Below are 25,777 nucleotides of genomic sequence, written 5' to 3'. Positions count from 1 at the left end.
AGAGCAATACACACGTGAATGTAGAAAAGATCTACTTCGATTATACTACGATGAAATCGAAGTGGTTCTGATAACGGGTGCGCATACTTAATCCAGCGCTCTTAGTGTTTCAAACAGATTATCAGAAACTAAAGAAGTCTAAGGTATAGTTTTATATGAAAATGAAATATCGTATATATATGTATATATATATTGATTTATTTTTAATTTTTTGAATGATAAATCGTACATTTAGGGTTAATTAGGTTGTGCCTACGAAGGATTAGTTAATTTGGTTAAATTGGTGATAAAAGGGTATATGTAATAAAAAAAAAACAATAATGAGTGATAACAATTAAAATAAATTCAATTAATAATAAAGGTTATACATAATATATCACATACATTAGGATAACATTGAACAGGAAAAAAATCAGTAGTGAGAAATAAGTGATAAAATAAATCAAAATTCTTAAAAATATCGACTGTTATTAGGTATTTCCCATCCTCCCCGTATGCTATAGTTGAAATTAATCTACTTTATTAAGCTAAATTAATAAAAATAAAAATAAATAATTAATACAACTTGATGTTGATTATTTCTTACGGCAATAGAAGACAAAAAAAACTTTGACCGGTACTGATAACTAATAATCTAATAATCTATCCGGTACTGATAAAAGTTTCCCATCCTAGAAAGTTAGTTTTTAAATATATATATCAATACTGACATCCTCGTCACAGCTTCGCCAGCTCTATATGGTTACTTGCGTTTCCCGTCGCGGACAATTCTTTTTGTTACCTTTTTTGGTCGAGTAAACGGAGGCAGGTGCAGCCAGTCCCATCGCACAGACACAAACAGTGACAGTGGATGTGTTGATTGAGCCGCTGTGCTGTACACAGTTGTATCCCTTTAAAAAAATGAAATAAACAAAACTCGAAAATTGTTTTTATTAATTTATCTGTAAAGGAATTTCAAGACTAAATAGAGTTAATACTCTAAAGTACAATCGGAAAGTAGTACAATCGGAAATGAGGAAAATTTACAATCATTGTTCAATTTTCATTTCTTCACCTGTCTCAAGTCGAATTTCAAAAATCTAGAAATTGGTTTTTAAATATTCATATAAAGATTACATACAAAAAATAGGGTGAGATCTTCATTTGTTACCGAGAAATTAAAAATAAAATAATCGGGTTACAAGAAAAAAAATTCATTTTAACACTTTAAACTCGGAATTTCAAAAGATTTCAGTTTTATATTTACATGAAGATTATGAACACCAAAAATTAAGTTGATCTTATCAATTGTTAAGAGAAATTAAAGAAATAGCCGGTTTAAAAAAAAAATTCAAAAATCCATTATAACCCTTTGAACTCGGAATTACAAAAAATCTAAAAACTAGGTTTTAGAAATTCACATGAAGATTACACACACAAAAATCAAGCTGGTATCTACATTAGTTACCGAGAAATTAAAAAAAAATTGATGTGTACATGATTTTCTTGTACGTCTATTAAATTACATATACATATTCTTTTAAAATGGAAGTACATAAAATTGTATTTTATTAAACTAGTGAAATGGATTCAGGGATGGTCAAAATGCATATTTCCGTTGAAATCTGAAAACCAAAATTTTTCGCGATCAAAATATTTCCGTTTCTTCATACAAGGAAGTAAAAAAGTAGTAAATTTCGTGGTTACTCCATTTTAATTCTTTAAACTTAGGATTTGAAAAATCCTTTCTTAGTGTGCACGGTAAGAAGAACGTATATAAAAATTTTCATCAATTTATCTTCAGTAATTTTTGCTTGTAATATTTTCTATGTTATTTTTTATATATATATATATTTATACTGTGAATATTATATCAAATAACATGTTGGGAGTTATTCATTACGAACACCCAGCAAAAACTACTGTAGATAAATTGATTAAAATTTGTATGCACGTTTTTCCTACGGTGTAAGTGCAAACTAAGAAAGGATTATTTGAAATTCTGAGTTCAAAGGATAAGTTAAAATGGATTTTTGAGTTTTCTTTGTAATTCAGCTATTTATTTAATATTTTTGTAACAAATGAAGATATTAACTTTGTTGGTGTGTGTGTAATCTTCATGTGAATATTTAAATATTTCTAGATTTTTCGAAGTTCGACTTTAAAAGGGGTGAAGAAAGGTAAAAATATTTTGAAAAATGATTATAAATTTTCCCTGTTTCCGACTATACAAGTCCAGATTCACTAGATTTGGGCTTAAAAATATTCTTCCCCACACCATCACACGAACAGACAATAATTTAATTCAGTTAGAATATGCGACTCCTTCCGGAAAAGGAGCGCATTGCTTCCTCCAAATAACTGGGGCTCCGGTAGGCGTATTCCTGTTAGCCCATAAGCTGCTAGTACCGAAAGGACTTCAGCGGATGGACTGAATGGAAATCACGCCGTGAGTACTAGGCTCAAAAGCTTAGTCTCCCACGGTCAGACCCAGTAAATAAATTTCACCCTGGTTCATACGGATAGGAACGCAAATTACCAAATCCGTCCATAAATAAAACTTAAAATTTATAACTCCCACTAAATAACCAATGAAACCCGCTCGATAATAGAAAGATACAGCAGCAAGGGACATTGTCCATGACGCGCGATCTGTAGGGAGAAATATTGAAACTCCCGTCATTTTTGCGTTCCGTTCCGTTCAAAAAACTCTTCAGATAAATATATAAAAAAATATTTTCGGGTATTTTTGAATTTCGATCTTTTAAGGTGTGCGATGGTGTACGGCGTAGCTGTTCTACCAACACAGCCATTGCCACTGTTACTCGATTTGCAACGCGACTGGCTGCACCTACATCCGGTTACTTGAGTAAAAAAGAAAAAAATAATTTAATAAAACGATAAACGAAGTAACCTCCTAGTGGTGTTAGTCGGGTAACGTTAAGAACCGGACAAAATACATTTTTACCCATACGAAGGACGGTTAAATAGCTATAACTATTATTTGTAAGATGAGGCCGACTATTTTAAAAACCCATATTTTTCAGATCACAAAGTTTCGGAAGAAATTTGCTCTGAAGAAATTACAATTAATTGATCGTTTTTATAAATTTAACAGACTTTATACAGATATTTATTATTTTCATACGCATTCTCATACACAGTGAAGGACGAGTGAAGTCAGTCTTTGGCCTGATAAATATTCCCTGACTGCGACGCGAAAAGATATATATATATATATGCACAGATATATATATTTATACATATGTAGTTATTTTTTACTGTTTTACCTGATTCATTAAAAATTTTCTTATGATTACTTTTCTCTTTAATTGGAGTATTATCAATAAAGAAGTGGTTTTATAAACCTTTACTATGTTCATGAAGGATAAATTTAAAACGTTTTCTGAAATTAATGTTTTGTTGTAAAATATTGTTGTTTTGATATTTTTTAATTAGATTTAATATAACATAAAATTCGGTTTATAGGATTTTATTGTATTCTACCTTTCAAAAATAAATTTTCCTTATATATATATTACTAGTTAAACAAACCATTTTAGGATATTTTACTTTAAAAATTTTGTTTAATTAATAAAATAAATAATTACTTGTTTTCACAAAAAAAAAAAAATAATTATATTTTTAATTCATCATTATAGAAATAGTAAATAGTAAAATTTTAACCTCAATGTAAATTTCGTAAAGTTTATTTATATCGTTGCCTAAATTTTGTATCAAATATGATGTTTTCTGTTCAGTGGAAATGGTATATTACATGTCGGTTGGGAATGTTAAATTTTGTTGTTTATGAATTTCATATAGCTGTATTTAACTACCTTTGCTAAATTACTTATGTTTAATTTTAAACTAAATGCTTTACATAACCTAATATATTAGTATGTTAATGTGAATACGCATCTCATTCTATGAATTGTTTATCAGAGAAGATAGATTTGTATTTTAAGTTACGTTAATGCTTTCATGTATTCAATATTAATTTATATAATATTAACTTATTTTTAAAATTATAAAATTATTTATCATTTTTTATTAAAAATATTCAATACACATATTCAATGTGTTACAATTTAAATTGGGTTATTTAATTTTATTCATTAAATACATATAAGAATTTATTATAATAAACATAATAATAATAATAATAATAAACATAATAATAATAATAATAATAATAATAATAATAATAATAATAATAATAATAATAATAATAATAATAATAATAATAAAAATAATAATAATACACCTTCCATCGTTAGCTCTTTGCTTTAAGATCAAAAGAATCCATCACATCATTATTTATGTGGTAACTGAATTAGAATTTTATTATTAAACTGTAAATAAGGACTTTTCTTAGTCTATTAATTTGGATTCCTAGCGGCTATATATCAAATCAGAAGGAAGACAAAATGAAAAAGAAGGAACTAGGAAATACATCGTTAACTGAAATATTCTACGTTTCAGCACATAGCATGAATGTTACTACCCTTTTGAAATTCCATTCCAACTAATTTTACTTTATTGTACTATATATAAATATAAATATATTTGGAAACGGAAGAATAAGAGAGATGTATATAATTTGTTTGTTTTGAAAGTGACAATATCAGATACTTATTTTAAACACTGTAAGTTTTCTTGTTTTTTACATGAATAATTACATAATTATATATTTTATTTTCTGTCTCTACTTGAAATATAATGGATACTATAGCTCTCCAAGAAAATTTATTTTTGAAGGACATTTAATCTTTCAACCAAAAATATATTATAGAAGTGAATAAAAATAATTTTTTTTCAAAAAATAAAATTATCAAAATCTTTTGTATTTAATTTGTCTTTCTTTGTAAAAAAAAAAATGGTACAACTTTATTTCAACCTTTTAATTAAGTTGTTTACAGTACTGTTCGATTAAATATTTAAATATATAATAATGTATTTCTAGTCATGGGTATTAGTAAGGCCATGATCTTTCGCCTACCAACTCTTCGTTTTTATTGGCCTCTGGAATTTAATTATCATTTAAACTGATAGTCAGTTGTATTTGTCGTTATATAGAACTTACAGATAACTTGCGATGGCCTCATTCATTAGCATAAAAGAATTCTTTTCCTTCTTAAACAAGTGCAACATTATATCATTAAAACATTTACAACAATAGTTTAATTTTATATCTTTGCTTCTTTTAGATTTTATATAAATTATTTAAATGTATATTTTGTTCATGATATTCCGTAATTGTAAAGTTACTAATTACGAGAACTGTTCAGAATGTTCTCGGTCTGGGAATATAAGAGAATTTTAAGATATAATTTTATTTTTATTTTTCAACGTAATTCCTTGCAATTCGATACTTAAGACCAAAAATTTTCTACTTTTTATTATCGTCATCCCAACCCGGTAGAGGAAGACACCCGCCTTGTGACGCTTCTGGTCTCTACCCCCCCACCCCTCCGTTATAGCCCTGATGGACTTCAACGGGAGTTTTAATATCGTCAGAATAATTCTATTTGACCAAATTTATAACGTAAGCGGCTTTCTCAGTTTTGATCACAGCATTTGAAGTGAATCTTTGTCTAACAAGTCATTTCTTCAAGTTCTGGGAAAAGAAAGTAATCGCGGGGAGCCAATTTTGGCAAATAATCTTCTTCAGTCAGAGATCATTTAACTGGCGTTATCGATTTTTATGTCGATTTTGTCGGTCGTAGTAGATTTTGGGGCGTCCTACCGTTCATCATATTGAATATATTCAACCGGGGTTCATCCTGACCACGGTAGGGGAAGACCCGCTTTGTGATGATCTCGATTGCCACACCACCCCCGCCCTGATGGGCTTTACCGGAGGTCGTCTTTTAGACCCTCTAAGCTTGATAACACAACACAGTTATCAGTTTGGCTTCTGTCAGGATGCCAACAATGCAAATACCTCGGCATACATTTCCATCATTGTATTTTTAAATCTTATGTCGCCCTTGTACAGCCCAACCACGACCACCTACCATAACTGCCAACCTCGGTGGCCGAGTAGGTAGTGTCTCGACATTTTGTTTCGAGGTTCTAGGTTCAAATCCCGATCAGGCAAGGCGTGTTTCATACGGTATCATTTCCACTTGGCTAATGACCATCATGCTCGCTTTTTGATAAAAAACCTACCATAACTTACAACACTCAACTATAAAATTAATCCAATCGCGGAAGCGTGATCCTTGTATCTTCTTCTAACACTGAAGATTTCACAGAAAATATCTTCCTATATCTAACTTCAATTAGACTATGCACTCAATATTTTATTGAATCTTTAAACACCAAAAATACAATCTCATACCAACAAAACAAATGTTATTGCAACAACGACAATTTTGTCCTACAATTTAATTTACTCAAAGTTCTCTTGATTTACTTAAAAATCAAGAAACAAAGTTACAAATATAATAATTCTCTAATGAAAATACGCACTATTTCTGTCTGCTCTGGTCTGCTTCGGGAGCGAAGTCAATGCTTATATCCTCTGACATCGCAATTCCATCACAGAGTTCACACATCCATCCTCATTCTCAGCTAAAGAGCTATCGGGGCTCGATGCCATAACGCCTTCTTCGTAAAATAAACACCCAGGCGGGCCCCTAACCAACCAGGTTGCTATTCTTTTTATAATAGCATAAGACCCTCTCAGCCATCCTCCGCAGGACTAAAAATCTGAGGAAGCATTCAGGTATGCATCTTTAAATTCAGTAGCCGACTTTTTTACCATCGAAAACGAAGAGAAAGCATTCTTTAAAGTGCAATCCAGGTTTTTGTATCTCTGGTGGGGTTAAACGTTCTAAAACGAAGTGCTTTTTGCTCGAACTTTAATTTTATCCATTTATCAGAAAATTTCAAAACTTAGTTGGTTTAGTTTATAGCCACAAATAAGCAAATATACGTATGCATCTGAATCTTTCCATCACCCCGTCTAAAGTTTTATACTTAATAAATATCATAGTCATTTGGCAATATTTACTCCATCTCTGCGACAGGTAAAAAACTTTTTAAACATCCCTATTGAAAGGTTATTATTGAATAATTACATAAATGTACTCAGAATTAAATTCCTTACATCTGTCTTGAAATTTATTAGGTTATTGGAAATTCAACAAAGTAAATTTAAGCCAAAGTTAAAAAAAAAAAAACAGATGATTTCGACTCTAATTTTTTCATTACATTGTACTAGGGAACTACTAAAGATACAGTTCTAGAGTCCATGTCATTTTTCAATTATATGCAAGTAAAAACTGCCTATAATCACATTAATTTTGCTCAGTAATCTGGGCACATAGAATTTTAGTACAGCATTGTTTGATCTATATAGAAAATATCTGGGTGAAATCTTTTGTTCAATATAACTCGAAAACAAAACTTTTTCAAATCAAGGTTTTGTGCACTTTTTCATTATTTTAATGAAATGTTTTGAAGAATACTTTGAATATTTTTAAGAATATTTGCTTAACGGAGTGATATTAATCTTCTTGATAAACTTGATGTGTTTTTTGTTCGAAATTATTTTATACATATTTAAATATTTATTTTTTTCAAATTATGTATTGTTTTCTTTAGACAAATACGTTGATGGGTGTTGCAAACACTTCTATCTATTTATTATGCGTATATTTTACAATTTACTCTAAATTTTGTTTATTTTTTCCATATGAAGTATGGAAAAAATTTCTTTAAACCCGCTAGAAATAGGTTGTGTGATTTCTGTAAACAGTTTTACGTTAAGTAACTTCCTACCGTTCTATCATATTTGAAGATTTGTTTCTACCACCCTGTAAATTTCGTTACAAAAGTCTCCATTTTTTGAATGATGTGAGAAAAAAGAAAAAACTATAAATATTGATTGGTAAAAAAAAGCGGTTTAGGTAATAATATAATTATTTTAATTCATAAAAAGTTGTATGTCAAGTTTTCAAATACATTGAGCAATATATAGTTTCCCAATTTGTCGTATTACTGAGCTTAATAATAAAAAAATAATAATAATAAAAATTCACAGAAAGAAAAGGTCATCTGGAAGGTTAAAAATTAACGAGTTGAAACAGTAATAACAATAATAATAACATACGAAGTAAAGAAAGAAATTTAATTGGCTGGAAAATTACTGAAATGTAGACAATAATCATGTACTCGTATTTAGGACAACTAGTAGGATTTAAGGATAAACTGAGAAGGAAGTAGAGAAAAGTGTGACTGTAGCTTGGAAAAAAATATTAGTCAATAAAATATGTAATGAAGAACAAAATTCGCATTGAAGAAGGGAAAAAAGATTTTAGATTGTTGTGTATTGCCATGCTTAATGTCAAATCTGGACTCTCACTGAGAAGGTTATCAATAAATTAAAGTAACATAAAGAGCGATGGAAAGAAGTAGTTAAAGGATGTGACAAGAAGAGATAAAATTGGAAGTTTTGTAATCAAACGGAATACAGAAGTGAGCAACATAATGAGGATAATAAAAAAAACTCAAATCGGCGGGTTACATAGTAAGATGTAATGACAGAAGATAGAAAAACACGCTTCGCTATGGGTTTTCTACTTGACAAGAGAAAGGAAGGACGAAAAATGATGCGATGGCAAGTTGATATAGTGAAAGTCGCTGGTCAAAAATTTAAATAAGGAAATACATATTAGAATGAACTGGAAATAGACAGGAGTGGCCTTCGCTCAATACCTATGCCTGTTATTTGTTTTGTTTTTGTATTTGTGAATATGTATTATTTTGCTTATTTATTGAACTTGTAATTGATTTATAATATGATTATATAATGCAAAGTAAAAAGTGTTGGTGATTTTAACTTGTTTACGTTAGTTCCGATTAGGTTAGTGTGCCTTGCGGGCTACTTTTGTTACCCGTGATTTTATTTACTGTTAGTTTTTTTTTTTGTTTTATTTTATTTAATTTAACTTTATGTTTGCGTTTATTAACTTTTTTTTTGTTTTGAAGTGAGACGTTAAGACCGTAGTCCCGGTAGGGGATCCCTTCGGGGGTTCCTTATTAGAGGCGGAGGCATAAAGACCGGAGTCCCGGTCTTAACTCACCCGGAGTCCCGCTCATTAGAGGCATGGTATGACAATAAACGACCGAGTCCCGGCTGCCTGTGTAGGGCTTTGTTCCCGCCAAGGTTGTTTGAGGCGATAGCACCTCGGAGCTGAATTTATGTTTGATAGATGTCCGGCTCCGGGGGGCGGGGAAAATAAAGATACTATTAAAAAAAAAACACAAAAACTTTTCTTGTTTAAGCTAATTACGGTGTTTATTTTTGATTATTTTTTTATAAATTAACCTACGGTTGTTAAGGGCGATTTACCTTAGCATCATAGCTGTTATACTGTTAATTTTGTTGTTTACATTCGCGGTATGGAAGTTCTAAAGTCGAACTATCTTGATTAGTTTGAGGTTAAATTATTTTATACAGTTTACGTTATTTGTTGTATTGATGTTTTGAACTACGACCGATACCGTTCTGTCCGACGGTACGCCTCCCCCCCCCCCCCTCACAGGGGATAGTGATACTGACAGTGCCGCTAGCAGCAACCGTGAAGTTAGTCGGCGGTCGGTTGCTAGGCACGTAGAGTCTGCTAGAAGGAGATAGTTTGAGGTGATGGCACCCCCTGGAGCTGAGTAAATTCTTAATTGCGAATCCATCTCTGGGGGGGATAAACCTTTTTTTTTACATCATTGGATAAACCAATGATGTAAAAAAAAAGACGTTGATGCTTGTAGCAACATCTATTTATGTAGAACGTGTATATTTTACATTATAATTGTAATTTTCTTCAAACCGTCTCATTCAAGAGGACGCAGTAAACAAATATCTTTGCTGAGACTGCTCTATAAACCCACTACTCCCTTCTGAGTCGAAAGGCCTTTCTGTCACTGGGTCTAAAGAGATATGGGTTGTCTAAAAAAGAAAGTGGGAAGACATCCAAAATGAAAATGTAATTAATATTATAATAAAAAGCAGGTAAAACTCAGCCTTTGAAACGATACATCTCAGGAACTAAAATGTAAGGAAAATCGTTATTTTCAGAGGAAATAAATATAATAATTCATTTCTCCTCTTGCACCTAACTACTTCTAGCGGAAAGTGTCTATTTCTTACTTTTTAATTAAGAGGACTTTTATTTTATTTTGTTTTTGCTGCAGTGTTTAATCTACAATCGGTTCCACTTTACTGGAACTATACGTAAATTTGGATAAAAAAAAAAAAAAAATTACATAGAGTGAGGGATTTCCATTAAAATTCCTCAAAGAACGGTATATGTATACACACACTCTCTCAGCATATAAAACTTTATTAAATCTTACAAATTCAGTTGAGGTCTGATTTCACAGCAAACCACATCAAGTTTTGTTAACTCACGCAGTTCAATTGTACCGAATTTGGTCACCAGTGTTTGTAAAAAATGGATCATTTATTAGTGGAGAACGTGCTTTCTGAGTATTTTGGTTTTAGTGATGAGTCAACATTTCACATCAGTGACAAGATGAACACCCATAACTGCTGATTATGGGGTAGTGAAAACCCTCATGAAGCGTTGTAGCACAATCGTAATAGCCCTAAGGTGAATGATTTTTGAACCGTAAGCAAACAAAGATTGCACGGACTGTTCTTCTTCCTGGAGGCAATCGAATATGGTATCGGCTTTAGATATGCTTCAAAATTTTTTAATTCCTCAGTTAGACGATGATGTCCAAGATGGATACCATTACTACAACCTAGAAGTCAGAGATGTTCTTGATACTTGATTCCCAGGTCAATGGATTGGTTTTGAAGGCACAACTGCATGGCCACCTCATTCCCCAGACTAGAACCCCCCAAAAATTTCTTCTTGTAGGGTTTCATTAAAGATCGGATTTACGTATCACCTTTGCTTACTAATCTTGTTCAGCTAAAATTTTGAATTAACGCCGGATCTGAAGGGATTACTCCCGACTTGCTGGCTACAATCTGGAATGAAATCGACTTTCATTTCAGACGGGATGTATGGCGCATTACAAATGGAAACTATATCGAACCAAAGTGATTATTGGGTGACAAACTTGATGTGTTTTTTTTTATGAAACGAAACCTTACCTTATATAAGTTATCTCAATAATTTTTTTAATTTGTGAAGTCGTTTTTAAATCATCCGGCATTATAGAAAACACCCTAGGTTACTTGATGCACCTCAAATTTCGGAGAACTTACATTTAATTTATACACTCGCTTAAGGCGCCTAATATCCTTGATGTTATTCAGGAGGTTAACCGCGAGCCAGTTTACATGTTTTTTCAGTCTCATTTTGTATATTGTACCGAATCGCAGTATCTCTTCTCGAACGGTTGGAAATCCCAGATAATTGTGTATTTTAGCGTTTTTTTCTATAAGAAAACTGCGGAAAAATAATATAAAAAAGAAGAGTAATGTATAATAATGCGTTTTTTCTGTAGATATGAGAAGCAAATTACTTATACGTACAATGTCTACTGAGCAGCGAAAAGTAATGTGTACATATTATTATAAGCAGTGGTACATATTTAATGATTCATGATGTATTCCACTTACATAAACTAGAACAATAATTTAAAGAATATAATTAGATTTAATAAATTATAAATGTATTTTTAAACTAGAAATAGGATGGAGGGTGGTGCATAATATAAACTATGTTATAATAAAACAATAATTAATGGTACGGTATATATTAGCTAAATTTAAGCATCAAATTAAAAATACATATATAATTACGCATAACATATAAACTTATTTATTTCCCTTTATTTTGTACCGTATAAATATTCAAAAGTTTCTAATCGTATTAAAAATCAGATCAGTAAATAATTTAAAATTAAAATTATTAAGGAATTTTAAAATAAATAATTGTTAACGAATGTAAATGAACTAATAAAAAAGAAATCTTAAACGGCTTAAGGGTATGTATTTGCTTGTTGGGAATGAATAATACATAACCGATTTTATATATACTATATGTTAGTAGGTAATTTTCTTAGGTTTATAACTTGTTTATGTAATTAAAGTTTAGTTTTATGCTTTGATATGCCGATAAAACCTATTAAAATTTTATATTTTCGGTGAAATGTAGTTAATTTTAACTATATTATAATGTCGTTATCCTTGTAAAGTTACACTATTAGAATAAAAATTATAGTGGACACTGAACATCAAAGTTTTTTTTTTTAGGAAATATTATATTTTAATATACATGACCGTTAATAAAAATAATAACCATTTTCAATAACTTTTAACACATTTAAAAAACTGAAAGAGGTTGTGTATTTATTATTTTAATATGTACGAGTTTGATCAAGTTTTACTTTTTTCCAAACGTTTTGATTCCCGTAATTCTTATTTTATTCTATAGCAGTTTCTCTCTTAATGGGTTTTTAATATTTTTCAACTTTCTTCTAAATACCGTTAAGCAAATGATTTTTTTTTTTTTAATAAGAAGTTTTAAATCTTTTTTTATTGTCATTGGTTGATATTGATAATTACAGCATATAAACCTAATATTACAAACATACAACGGTAACCAAATTATTTTCACGTAAAAATTTACTTGATAAAAATTCTATTCTAATTTAAATGTCCTAAACGAAAAAATTAAATTAAAAAACAATTTCTGATTAATGTTTGTATAAAATAAATGTATAAATTTAAGATGAAAAATTATACTTGATCCTGCCTTTAAAAGAGCCTTAGCTCAGGTTCGGTAGTAGTCTCTTTACATAATTTCTTAGAGTCCCGTTTCAAATTTTTATCAAGAGCCACCTTTTCAGCATCAGCGTTACTTTCGGATGATACTTTTTATATAGATAGAATTTTGTATGACTAACTATGTTTAAAAGGAAATAAACTTTAAAAATAAAATCCGTATGGGGATGATACGGCGAACTTAGCAATTGGCGAATACCGGATTGTAACCTCGGAGAAGCTTCAGTCGGCGTTGAATGAATCAGTACATGGCAATCCGAGTAAATCTGGCAAAATCTTTTTTTTCCAGTTTAGTCTCCGGAAATCACCGTCAGATATTGCTTCAGAGGAAGAATGAGAATGATATGTATGACTGTAAGTGTAGTCTTTTACAGTCTCAGGTCGACCATTTCTGAGATGTGTGGTTAATTGAAACCCAACCACCAAAGAACACCGGTATTCGCAATCTAGTATTCAAATCCGTATAAAAGTAACTGCTTTTACTAGGATTTGAACGTTGGAACTCTCGACTTCGAAATCAGCTGATTTGCAAAGACGCGTTCATCACTAGACCAAACCGGTGGGTAATCTGGCGAAATCTATCCACGTTAATTTTACGACTAGGAGAGGAGACTAATTGGATAACGTTGAAATTCCTCAAACAACTAGTGCGAGATTTCTTGGCTTCCACCCAAATCAACGTATGATGTGGAGCGGTCATGTATTGGAGAACACATTGACCACATGATCAGGTTGACCAGAAATTCCAGCATGTATAGGGACGTATGGGATTCAGCTCTGAGTGAAGACTAGTAAAAGCAGTATTAAAGTGATCCAAAGGACACCGAATAAAATATTGGTGAAAGTGATCCAACCGCCTTGGTTCTTTAGAAATTTTGAAATACATGAATACCTAGTGATTTCGTATGTTTGAGATGAGATAGACTGTTTCAGTTCTAAATACATGGTTAGACTAAATAAACATTTAAATCCGCTTGCTTATAACCTGATAGACGATGGTGATTATATTAGATGATTGAAAAGGGTTCATCTGAACTTTGGTGATGGTTGTTGAGGGTATTCTATTTTCCTGTGTTTTTCTGATAAAATTTTTTACTATTGTTTCAACGCTTTTAGGATTTGTTTATTACTGTTTAAAACTGTTTTATTTGTTTGTTTATGCACTTGTGTTTATCATTTAATTGATAAAAAACATTGCGTGCGAACTGAATGTGTTGGACATATGTGGTTCATGGCCTGGACACATTATAGAACCTAGTGATTATAGTGTTTATGACATAATGAATGTTTACTGGATCTTAGTTTTTACTATAAGAATGTTTATTAACATGGATGTTTACTGTTATTATAATCATTTACTATTTGTTTTCGTAGAGGTCATCATTGGTTGTTCCACTTTCATGTAGTATTTTAACATATTTACTATGGTAGGTATTGTCAGGGGAAACCGATTGTAAATTTTTGTTCTACAAAAAAAAATAATAAAGAAGATAAAACAAAAAAATCGATTTTAAAAAGTAATAAAAATAATGACAAAAATGTTTTTTTACCTCTTCTTTAAATTTAGACTCCTTAATTTTATAAAATACGAGTATAAAAATAGCTCACACTAGGTTTTAGTTTTTTCATACTGATTCTCTGCATTACTTTTATTATTTTTATCAAGTCCCAATTTTATTATCTTCTGTATTTCTATTCAACTGTTTTCCCATGCGAGAGCACCGTTTTATGCATCCTTATCAATATTTTATGGATAAATAAAATATCTTATTGTTTGTAAAGGAACAAAAATACAAAAAAATAATGATATAACCGACTTTGAAAACGGATTGAAAGAAATATGTATTTTTTAATTCTTTAATTTTTTACATTTTAAAAAGCGAGCGTAAAACAAACCATTAATGAATAATTACAGGTAGTAGTTTGTTTTTAGCACTGGTTTCAGTTGAAATACAAAGAATGAAAGAAAAACTGGTTGGTTTTCACTCTTTCGTAAGTTGTTTTTAAAGTATGTTAAAGTTTTGTAAGTTGATTTTTGTTTAAACCAGACTTAAGAAAAAATATATTTCAATTATCAATAATATATTTTATTTGTAATGAACTTGAAAAGAATGAATCGGTTTCTATGAATGAGGTATGCAACTCTTATTTGAAACCTCAACATGAGTGAACTCAGTGCTCGTAAAAAAATCCTTTCGGCACGTCGGAAGGCGGAGGTAGATTTCATCGGTGCTGAGCAGGGGATAAAAAAGATTTTCACCTTAAACTTAAGAAAAACTTCAAATATACTCAATACGACAATCGTTGCAAGTAAAAAAGTTTCACATGTTTAGTATACGACAAGCCTCATCTTCTTACAATTGCAACAATATTTTGGTCATATCAAACGGTTGGTCATATCAAAAATTGTTTCAGGCAAAGGTTTTAGGTAATGTTTAGAAAACTAACAACCACTTTAAACCGATTCGATTCTGTGCTTGTTAAGGGAGGTCTGATGTTTGTGTCATCAAACCCCCGTTTTTCCCACCCCCTGGGCCAGTGGTTATGATATCAAAAAACTTTACTGAAATAAGTTTTAGGCCCTTAATAAAAAAATAATAGGAATTTTAAAAAAATCGATTTTTTACTTAATAAGAAAGTTATAGCGATATTTTGTTTTTTTGACAAAGTCCTCCCTCATTTCCATTCCCATGGTCCGATTTTGTCCGTTAACGAACTTTACTGAGATTTTTGAACGAGTTATTTTTAAGGTACAATTAGAAAATTATTGGCAAAAAACTAAAGCATTTATCGTGTCCACAATGAAATGAAATATATATATATATATATAAACTTTTGAGTTGACGGTGGTTTAGGGGTCTGGGGGTATGAAACGCGAATACATGTCGAAATTTTCTGGACGTCGAATGATGGTACTCATTACCATGATTTCTTACCATACCTTTCTTCCGAAATATTATTTAAATTCACGAAATAAACTCAAATTTACTTAATACGACAATGGTTGCATGTGAAAATAAGTTTGGTATTCCTTGCCGTTAGGGTTGGTTATATCAAAAATTGTTATAAATAAAAGTTTTAAGTAATGTTTAGAGAACTAACGACGACTTAAAACTGATTCAATACTGTGCCTATTAAGCTTGTATGTTTTTTTTTTGTTTTCAAAACCCCATTTTTCCACCCCCTGGGCCAATCGTTGGAGATATCAAAAAACTTTACTTAGATAAGTTTTAGGTCCTTAACCAAAGTATCGTAGGAACTTTAAACGAATTCGGTCGATATTTTACTTAATAAAATAGTTATAGATATATTTTTTTTCGAAAATAACACCCCATTTCCACTCCTATGGTCCGATTTTGGCCGTTAACGAACTCGACCGAGATTTTGGGTCGAGTGTTTTTTAGGGAACAATTTGAACGTAACTGGTGCAAATTATGGCAGTTATCGTGTACACAAGAAAGTGAAATATATATATATATATATATAAACTTTTGAACTGCTTATATAAAGCTTATATAAACTTTTGAACTGATGGTGAATTTGAGGTCTGGGGGATGTGAAACGAAAACATGTCGATATTTTCCGGAAGTCGAATCATAGTACCTATTACAATAAGCAGCTTTCTTATGAAATCTACCTAAAAAATGCTGGAAAAGTGTCTCTTAGGTACGCCGATCAGATCATATCATAAAGTGCATAGCTTTTTATTTGTATTTACAATTTAAATTACAAATCTTATTTTTATTTTCATACTAAACGTTTAAATACAACTAATAAAAAATAAAATTTGAATTATTTTATATTTTGGGATCTCTCTATCAATGGTTTCTTTTATTGATTATATATATTACCAAATTAACATTTATCCTTAAAAATTTCCAAATTTCAATTAAAGAATATTGAGTTTTGGGGGGCTCCCTTTCCCTGTGGGGACAATTTAGTGAAAATGTTTTATAAAGAAGTGGTCCTTAACAAAAAAATAAATTAAAAATAAAGAATTTTTATAAATGTTAATTTTATTAATATTAATATAGAAACTACATCGTTGTTTTTTAATAATAAATTAAAAGAGTTAGAGCCAAAAATAAAATAACAAAAAACAGAATATTATATATATTAGAGGTGTGAAATATATTTTAAGAAAACTTTTTCTAAAAATTTTCATATATAGGTTAAGCTTACCTTTATTTACCCTGTACCTTTTTTAAAAATATATATTCTACCTCATTCAATATTTATAAAATGAAAAACGTAAAGAAAAAAAATGAGTGAAAACCTTAAAACTCGGAACTGCTTTTTTACCAGTTAAGAACAAACGTAATTCATATTTATCAGCTTCTTGCTGTTCAAGGAACAGAAAGTCTCTTTTCACTTTTATAAAGTAGATGCTACCTGTCTAACATTTATTTTAAACTAATGTAATAACGATGATTTTTTTAAGACAGACATATAGTCATAAAAATAAAAGAAAATCTAATAACATTAAAGAAAACAAAATAGTAGCTTTTGGTTTTAATCTCAGTGCCTTAGTGTACTTTTCATTATTCAGAATTTATGCTGCTTAACATCGTTAATATAAATAAAGTCCTTGTTAGTCTGATCAATATATGTTTTATTTGTGCTTAATTTATAACACATTTAAATACATTGTCACTTATATCAATATTATATCATTAGTAAATTATCTCGCACTGTTAAGTTTTAGATGATGTACATGTAGAATATTAATGTTTAAAGATTATCATATAATTATTGTATTTATATTTAGTTTAATGTTTAAGTTACATTCTTTAGCGATTAATTTAGACTAACAATAGAATTAGAAAAAAAAATATATCATAAAAAAACAACTGTTGATCTCATCAACTAGAATAACAAATTTACATCCTTTACATCGTAAGTAAGAAGAAAGGGTTACATAGTTTATTTGCCATTAATAAAGAGGACATGAAACTGAACACAGCTTTCACTTGGAATTTTATCAATATAATTCAAATGAAAATTCTGTATTTGATTTTTAATTAAATGCAATGTTAAGGAATCATTTATTTGAGATTGAGTACGATTAAACTAACCCATCGGGTTGGTCTAGTGATAAAATCGTCGTAAATCAGCATTTCGAAGTCGAAGTTCTCAGGTTCAAATGCTAATAAAGGTAAGTTACTTTTATTTGGATTTGAATACTAGATCGTCGATACCGGTGTTTTTTGGTGGTTGGGTTTCAATTAACCACATGTCTCAGGAGTAGTCGACCCTACAAATTTAACAGTACAGTTACATTGCACTGATAAGTCGCTAATGACTATAAATGTTGATGCGACTAAAAAAAAAAAACTTTAATAAAATCTGCATTGTATGATTAATAAAATTTATATTTTATGATTATCTGGATTCAAATTTCATCAAATTATCCCGGTGACTATATTTTTCAGTAAAAAATGTCAATATTTCCTGATATTAAAAAAAAATCAATAAAAACTTATTAAAAGGCATTTCCTTAGTACTTTTAAAAATATTAATCTACTTTGTTATGATGTTATCAAGACTAAATTGCATAAACACATAGAAGTATTTTATACGTACGTACATTATAGTATTAAGGTAATTATGCTGTCACTTCATTTTGCAATTCAGAATAGGCGCCACTTGACAGTTGGTAATAATTTTAAATAAATCGAATCATAAAGAAATAAATTTGTATTTATACAATACTATAAATGAAAGATAAACGATCTGTTTGACTAGTATGCATACACTTATATTTTATATTTTGCAATTATGAGTTTATACTATTAAATTTTATGTAAATTCTTTATCTTTTCGTTCTATTTGGAGCTATCAAAAAAATGTTTAAAGTTTTTATCTGTCGGCTAACTGTATCTCATATATACTAGTTTAGTTACTAATTTTATTATGGCTAAACCAAAAGAAACCTGTGTTGAACTCATTTCGAAATAAATATGCTAATTAAAAAAAAAAATAAATGCATTATTAGAATAAGATGTAGAATTATTTGGTAATTTTATTTAATAGATTAAATTATTCATGAAGTGAGAGGTTTTATTAAAGTGAAATAATTTATTTTTATAATTGTTGGTTATAGGATGATTTTACATATCTTGGATTCAAATCCATTTATAAAATATTTGAAGACTGATTAAAAATAAAAGAGACACTTTTGCTGGCTTGTAAAATATTTATTTCTCAAAACGTAATGAATATTACTTACATAGTTTTCTGAAATTTTTTAAAGTTTATATCTATAAGTGGTCCTTATGTGTGCATTGCGAGTCACACTCCAAACTCTCAACTTGTTAATCATCTGCCCTTCCAGATATGAATATATATATATATGGTAGTCCAATTAATCCCACATTAAAGTAACAATGTTCATAATACGTTGTATTTTTTTTAAATTCATCTGCATCAAAAGGAAGGAGAGAGAAAATTTTATTAAACCCAAAAAAAAGTAGCCATAAAGCATTAAGTCTGGACTTCTTAATGGCCAACGCAACAATGCCATGTTTTAATCCATTGAAAGACCGATCCAACTTCTTGGAAAGTTGTATCCATAATTTTGAACATCTCTGTACCAGTGAGGCATAGTTCTATTTTGTACAGAGTCTTCAATTTGAGAAGTTTATTTAACATATTAAAATAAATTCCTCCGGTTTTTGAATGTTAGTGAAAAAAAAGAAAGGTACTTGCATACAAACGTTTTGCGAGAAATAACATATAGCTCCTTGACTTTAAACTAATCAGGTATATGTTGAATAACCCACCGGGTAGATCTAGTGGTGAACGCGTCTTCAAAATCAGCTGATTTTGAAGTCAATAGTTCCAACGTTAAAAACCTTGTAAAATCAACTGCCTGTCTTTACTTTTATACTGATTTGAATACTAGATCGCGGAAACCGATGTTTATTGGTGGTTGGGCTTCAATTAACCATTTCTCAGAAATGGTCGATCTGAGGCTGTACAAGGCTACACTTATACTCATACATATCATCCTCATTCATCCTCTGAAGTAATATCTGACGGTGATCCCAGGAAGTTAAACAGGAAAAAAAAAGGTATATGTTGAATAGGTTTTATAGGGTGGTCTGTTTCTTAAACTTAAACGCTTTGTCTATTGACCGACCTACTAATGTGAAACATCGTATATTCGTCACCAAAGAATGAAAGAAACCGAAATTTTCGTCAATAAGTTCATGAATGTTCACACAGGAATATTTACGTAAGATTTCATTGTCACTTAAACTTTGCATCAATAAAAACTTCAATATTGACAGTTTCCGAAACTTGGTAATCTAACTGATTTAGCTGGAATAGGTTGATACGTGCCACAAACATAATCTACTTATTTTCCTCAATCGGAAGGTCTTGCAAAACTTTAATTTTTGACTGAAACCTTCAATTTTCTAATGAATTTTTCCAGTTTAGGCAGATTAGCCTTGTTAGCGACTGTTTACAGTACTTTGTTCCAAAAGTTTCTGCACGATAATCATGTAGTTTTTTTACCAATTTGAAGATCAACAAAGCTTTTGCTATATGAGTAGTGACCGTGCTGGTAAACTGATTATAAGACACAATAATCAGTATTGGTATCATTTGACTGGTTTGATGCAGCTCTTCAAGATTCCCTATCTAGTGCTTGTCGTTTCATTTCAGTATACCCTCTACATCCTACATCCCTATAGCTGTTGATGGTATCAACAGTTATAATTGTACCAACTTAACAACTTAAAAACATTTCCTGTAAAATAATATTACCTACTATCTCTTCATTATAAAAATTTTAAATAATTAAGAGATAATCGAAGAATAACTCAACAAGATTTGCTAATTGATTTATTGGTAGAAAAATGGAATTTAAATACTGTAATCTAGGTCAAGGACTTTGAACCTACTGGGTTGGTCTAGTGGTGAACGTGACTTCACAAATCAGCTGATTTTGAAGTCGACAGTTCCAGTGTTTAAGTCCTAGTTAAGAAAGTTACTTTTATACTGATGAATACTAGATCGTGGATATTGGTGTTCTTTTGTGGTTTGAATTACCCACACATCTCAGGAATGGTACTGCACAAGACTACACTTCTTTTACACTCCACTCATACATATCATCCTCATTCATCCTCTGAAGTAATACCTGAACGGTAATTCCCGGAGGATAAATAGAAAAAGAAAGAAAGATGAAGGACCTAGGCAGGGATTGTCTCTTGAGTAAGGATATCGGAGCCCTTACTGCTACGATAACCCTAGAAACGTCGATATAGCGAGTCAGGCAGTACCTGACTCCCAGTTTGGGTTAAATTTATGGGAAGCGGCTGACTGAGGGAACCCAGACAGAATCAATTATCTGAAACATGGCCAACCATCTCTCAACCCACAACTTGCGATTTATTGACTGGCATGACTTCATTCATGAAAAGTTCTACTACCACGATTTCTATGGCACGGATTCACATAAAAAGCCCGTCTAGAGAGCCTCTGTCTTTGCAAGCGAAGCGAAGGAAGAGCGTTGAGTTTAGTGGTGTTGAAAACAAAAATCGAACAAACTTTCAACCAAAGCATAGTGAAGCGTTGCAATATATTTGGTGATAAAGATGAAAGAAGATTTCCCTAAGATCAGTCCTTTTGCGATTGCTCGGGGGATCATGAAAGGTACAGGAAACTTGTTAAGGACTATTTGCAGGACTGTTTCTTGAAACCATCAACGATCTACAAATGTCATGGCGTCTACAATGGCCGATGACTGTTCCCTTTTAGTTTGGCGTAATTCAAGACCGCAGCTGGAAGATTGAGCACAAACGACCTTGTCAACCGCGGAAGACTGGATGGACATTCAAAATTAAAGATTTCTTTGCCCAAGACGAAATTTATGCTTCTCAAGAGTGCAGAAAAATTATCGTATAGTCGAAACCCCCATATTAAGTATAAAGGCTGTGTAATCAGTAGAGTGAGAGTTCATAAATACCTATGTGTTTTGTTTGATGAGAAGCTGCTGTTTAGTAACCCCGTAAGGCAAGTAGCGGCCGATGCCGTCGCAGTGATGCACACACTTAAGAAGATTCTTCGGAAGGACTATAGGTTGTCTGGCCGTCAAATGTACATAGTTTACCGAGGTCTTCGAAAGCATGACCTCTTATGCGGCGCCCGATTGGGCGCATAGGTTGAATATGAATAGAGCACTTGTTCAAAATTTAAGGAGTACCCAGAACAGAGCCTTAATTGTATGCACTGGTGTTTTTAAAACAACTTCCTACGAGACTACCACCGCAATGGGAAAGGCTCTCCCAGTTGATTTAGGGATGAAAGTTTGGGCAGCCATGTGGAGACTGCGAAGAGATCGGTAGGGTGAGGTATTTGGAATGCGGTTTCGAGCCGAGCCAGTACCGGAGCGGAACGGTGATCACAATGCACCGGATCTAAATTTCGTTCAATGGCCCATCTTCCGGCTGTGGAAGAGGCTGCAGAGCCTCGCGATGGAAGCATAGCAGCTGGAATGGGACACCACGACTAACGGAAGATCCCTGTACAAGTCTATACGGGATCTGGGGGGATGGTATGCCTCGAGTTCGTATTTAAAGGCAACGGGTGACCAAGTGCTCACCAACCATGTTAATTTGAACCAATATCTGTTTCGGTTCCGCCTGGCAGCTGATGAGCTGTGCATCTGCTAAGAGGTCCAGTCAAACGAACACCTGATGTGTTGATGTGATGACTTGCCTGCTCTTGGGGGGGCCAGAGACCAGGCCACCCTGGAACTTAGAGGTCAAGGGGAAAATTGGCTACTCACAAGCGGCGAGTCAATATGGCGAGAGCCGTATTGTCGGACCATGTAAGAGTTTCTTGATGGGGTTGCTATGTTCAACCGACATCAGTAGTTTACTTAAGGGAAAGACTCCTACCGCACTGCTGTCGGAAGCTATCCTAGAAATATATGGCTGACCACCAGCCAATTAAGGCTCCAAGCGCTTTAATATTGTGGACAGGTATTTTCTGGCAGCGAATTGCTGTCTAGAGAAAGTAAATTTTAATTTATGGATGTCATATCTATTTTTAGTAGTTGACGGGGTGTGCCTACCCATTTTAGTATATTTATGATAAGTAAGCGGTTGGGACACGTAAGCCGGTGATGTATGGTACCGAGCTTAGTCCGCTCACGCTGCTAGATAAGCTCTAGGAGCTATTTTGGTCACTGGTCGCTAAACTGTTTCGAGGATCAGTAGCCGTTTGTGGCGCAGCCATTCGGTCTTCTGCTTTAGGGCGACCGAATGGTGTAGTGGCTGGAGAATCTAACTGGATGTCAGAAATTCGGCTATACAGCGGTGCGATGCACTAGGAAAAAGATCTGTTCTTGTGGTGATCAACTGCAACTGCATGACCCGTTCAGGGATCCGCCAATTTCTGTCAAATCCCACGCTTTGTGGTGGCCATAGGCATCATTCTGTGGCAAGGGTCTACATACCCTTTTCATCTTTTTTTTTTTACGGGATTTTAATATCCTATGACAACTATTTTTCTGGATGATCTGACAAGAATTTTTATTATTTATTTTTTTATTAATTTTATTTTTTATCATTTAAAATTTAGATTATATTGCGTATAAATATGTTTAAGAAATTATAAAATAAAAATTAATCTTTGAATAATTTATTAGATGACTTAATTGTATTTGTTTACCAAAATTACAAAAAGCATAGAAATTGTAAATATTAGCGATATTATGGTGATAATCCAAACAATGAAATATTTTAGGTAATAGACTAAGTCATTCAAGCTGGTTAAGCACCGCTGCCCAGTGTGACCTAATGAATACAGGCTTAATATACAGCGTGTATCAAAAGGAATGAACCAATTACATAAAAATAACCTGTGATACCACGTATGTTCAGAGTGTGAAATTTGCACCACATAAAACCAGAACCTAGAGTTTCAAATACCGTCCGCCAGATTGCAATACTAGCAATCAAACGTATGCTAATTTTAGTCTCAAATAACATGGCGTCTAGGTATCAGAATGCGTTTTGTGATCTAAACTTTACCGAGACAGAGTCCATAATAACGGCTTAGCGTCCATCATCGGATGCGAATTTTCAACGCTGGAATACACAATCTGAAGAATCGCGGTTTTTATGCAAGGGAAAATTGTCCAGGATGACTACACACTTCCGAAGATCCGAAGAGAATGTACAACGAATTCAAGAGGCGAATCCTCCAATTTTTTAGTGAATCCCTTAGAAAACCACTCGTCATGTTTGTGAGAATTTGCGAACCCTCGTATGAATGACTGTTTGGGTTGTGTTAAGACAACGTTTGCATTTCAGACCATACCGATTACAACGGGTACGGGCTCTTCGTGTAAGTGACAAAAGAAAATGTAGAGATTTTTGTAATATGATCTTAGTTGATATTGACTGATGGACATTGAAGACGACATGTTCTACCAACAATTAATGTTTTCTGTGATGAAGGAACATTCCATTTGAGCGGTAAAATTTCACGTCACAATGTTTACATAAAGGAACTTGAGAATGCACATGAGATTGCACAGGAGGAGCTAGATTTACAAAAAGTTAATTTTTTTATGCGAATTTCGTTTACAGAAATTGATGGCCTTTTATTTTTTGAAGAAACCATAGTAATATAGTATTCTTATGTTGAGATGCAACTGACATATTTCTACAACTAAATGAAGACTATGAAGAAGTCATTTTTCAGCAAGGTGGGTCCCAACCACATTGGAACAATTGAGTTCTTTGGTTTCTAAATGAAATATTCCCTCAAGGCTGGATAGGATCTGAGAGTCCAGGACTTGCCATTACACTCCTTCTCCACAAGCTCACCAAAATGATATTTTCTGACTTTTTCTTATAGGTGAAATAAAGCGTTTATATTTTATCATTATCCATTGGTTTGGATGAGCTGAAAATAAGGATCACAGATGGTGTAATTTTATAGCGGTAAACCGTCTGGAATGTGTTGTGGAAAATTTCTGCTATCGTCTTGGTATTATGCGTTTAGCAGGTGAAGGAAGAGCATCATTTTAAGTGAAATTTTAAACAATTTTGAAACGGAGTTTATTGTTTTGTAATAGTAACAAATTTTTATTATGAAAAATATCTCTTAGAAATCGATTATGTTTTTTTTTTTTATAAACTTCATTTATGTACGAATTTCTTTCAAGCTGCCAGTCATATTTTAGTCTTTTTTTTGTATGAAAGAAAAATTTTTAGATATTTCCTTTAAGAACATTTAAAACATGTTAAAATAAATTAATTTAAGAATTATATTTTTAATATCAAAAATTAATTTAATTAAACACTGGCGCGTAAACTAATATCAAGATAAGAGAATTACGTAACACCACAGCTATTTCATAAGACAATGTAAAATATATTAAAAAATGTCAGAATCTTGGTTAATTCAAACACCTTAATAATTAGTTATTGTTTTATTTTTCATACCATTATATGTAACAAAATGTCTAATACAGTTGCAGTATGAGTCTGTAACTAATAGACATACATTTCTTTTTCAATAGAAAATTTTTCAACGGACATTTTTTTCAAATAATATAGCTTTGTTATGACAATAAATATTTTAAATTATGTAACATGACAGGTACAACAAACTGAGTAGAATGTAATTGACAACAAAAGATCCTATTGAAAAAAAAAATTTCGATCTAAATAAAAGTGAGCTTTTTGTTATATAATTCTAGTAGACAACTAAAAAAATTAAAAATACTCTTGTTTAAAGTGTTACGCTGGAATTTACTTTGTAATATATATTTTACATGTACGATTTATGTTTAGCAGATGAATTATACTCTGTTTAATACAAGAGAGTGTATTACAGGCCGATATTTATCGATCTATTTTTTTTTAATTTTGGGAAAAATTCTTACTTCAAGAGTTTTTTTTTTTAATAACTATATAATAATCTTAATCTAAATATTATTTGCCATTATGATAAAAATAATTAATAAATTTAAAAAATTGTATTTGCTTTTAAACAAAC

General features: G+C 31.6%; 1 protein-coding gene across 2 annotated transcripts in view; it reads right to left on the bottom strand.

Annotated features, from left to right (window-relative positions):
* The window catches only part of LOC142328725 (heat shock-related 70 kDa protein 2-like), a 342,140-nt gene that overhangs the window by 212,420 nt on the left and 103,943 nt on the right, over nucleotides 1-25,777 (bottom strand). The gene's annotated exons all lie outside the window — the stretch shown is intronic.

The sequence above is a fragment of the Lycorma delicatula genome, chromosome 8 (genome assembly GCF_047948215.1).
Source record: "Lycorma delicatula isolate Av1 chromosome 8, ASM4794821v1, whole genome shotgun sequence".
Taxonomy (NCBI): Eukaryota; Metazoa; Arthropoda; class Insecta; order Hemiptera; family Fulgoridae; genus Lycorma; species Lycorma delicatula.
Note: the sequence above shows the minus strand (reverse complement) of the source record. Positions and strands in the feature narration are given on the sequence as shown.